At 54.8% G+C, this 1,616-nt stretch overlaps 1 long non-coding RNA gene across 1 annotated transcript in view; it reads left to right on the top strand.

Annotated features, from left to right (window-relative positions):
- The first annotated feature begins 81 nt into the window (after nt 1–81).
- Nucleotides 82–1,616, top strand: part of LOC109300431 — a 16,938-nt gene continuing 15,403 nt past the window's right edge. Inside the window, exon 1 of the long non-coding RNA XR_002098222.1 lies at nt 82–163. This is a non-coding gene — a long non-coding RNA (uncharacterized LOC109300431). The remainder of the gene's footprint in view (nt 164–1,616) is intronic.

Raw genomic sequence — 1,616 nt, 5'->3', positions numbered from 1 at the left:
GACTAGGACCATGGGGTAATAATCGGTGGGCTGGATGACCGTTTGAAGCATGCCTTTCACGTCCTGAATCTTCACTCCATGTGTGCCCCCACTCTGCTATCTGGGCAGCTACTGCCTGGAAGATGTTTTCAGTGTGGTGGCCTACTTTGAACTGTCAAAGCATGTCCTCCTGGTCCCAAATGGCCAAGAGATCAGCCACCCCATTTGCCTTCCAGCTGGGTCCCTTGTGTCAGCCCTCAGCAAGGTCCTCTGCCTGGGTCCTGCCACTTACCTCACTAGCAGGAAACCTGATGTTCCTTATCTAAAAACTGAAAATTCTCTGACAAAAATCTCAAATCCACTTTTTACCCCCAAATCCATGATCTTCTACAATTAAAACAAAAGACCACTAGATCAGTTGGGCAATGTTTTATTGATATATTTGCACTTTTAAGGAAATTTGGAAGCCTACCAGTAGATCTATCATCATAATAAAATCAATTCTAAATATCTATATGGTTTGATGTTTGCTTTGCCCTTCTTATCATAGAAAAATTAGCGCTCCCCTGATCCCTTCACTAACCAGGATGTGAGGACAGCAGCCCCTGTAGCCACCGCTCCTGTGGGGAGGTGGGAAGTTTCAGGACAGGGGTAGGACAGGATGTGGGTTGTGTGGGAGGGTGTGTGTGGGGGGGATATGCAGTGTGTATATGGATGTGGGGAGATGTGGATGGGTGTGGGGGTGGTGTGGAGTGTGTGGGGCATGGGGGTAGGTGTGGGGGGATGTGGGGTTTGCAGGAGAGAGGTGGGGGATTTTGGGTGTGTGGAATTTGCAGGAGGGGGTGGGGGGAAATGTGGGGTTTGCAGGAGGGGGCTGCCACACACCTGCTCCCCACCCCCTGTGGCACACATCCCTCGGTACTGGAAGCAGCAGCCAGCTGGGACATGAAGGTCATGGCCCACTGTCAGCACAGCCCTGCATATCACTGGCTCACCCTCATGGAGAAAGGGCCCAGCCCTGTCCACCCACTAGCACTTGCCTGTGGACAGGAGCTGTAGGTGGTGGCAGGAGTCATCCCAGTCCTGTCCAAAGGTGCAGGCCAGGCTGAGTTGGGCTCAGCCAGGCCTGTTCTCCATGCACAGAGCATGGGTGAGACAGCAGTGCAGTGGGCATGACCTGGCTGGCTGCTAGCCCTGTGTGTCTGGGGTGTGGATTTGTGGAGTGGTTTGTGGGAGTGCTTGAGCAGGGGCCACTATGTGCTGCCCTCCACCCCCACAGTGTTGGCAGCAGCAGCCAACATGGCCATGGCCTGGCTGCAGGCACAGCAGTGGCACAGCACTGCCTGATGCGGGCTCTGTACATGCTCAATGAACCCAACATGGCCCAGCCTGCCCCAATAGCACACAGGGCAGGCCGGGCCATGCACTAGCTGTGCACTAGTAGACTGGGCTGGGCCAGGTCTGTTCAGCATGTACAGAACCTGCATCAGGCAGTTCCATGCCATCACTGTGCCTGCAGCTGGGCCACAGCCTAGGCAGCACAGGGGGCAGATGGGAGGGCTGGTATATGGTGGCCCCTGCTCAAACCCCTTGGAAAAAACTCTTCCACAAATCCCACATGCCCTGCCACTCCCCAA

This window comes from Gavialis gangeticus, unplaced genomic scaffold (genome assembly GCF_001723915.1).
Source record: "Gavialis gangeticus isolate Ggan-Ray unplaced genomic scaffold, GavGan_comp1, whole genome shotgun sequence".
Lineage (NCBI taxonomy): Eukaryota > Metazoa > Chordata > Crocodylia > Gavialidae > Gavialis > Gavialis gangeticus.
This window is presented reverse-complemented; position numbering and strand designations above follow the sequence as displayed.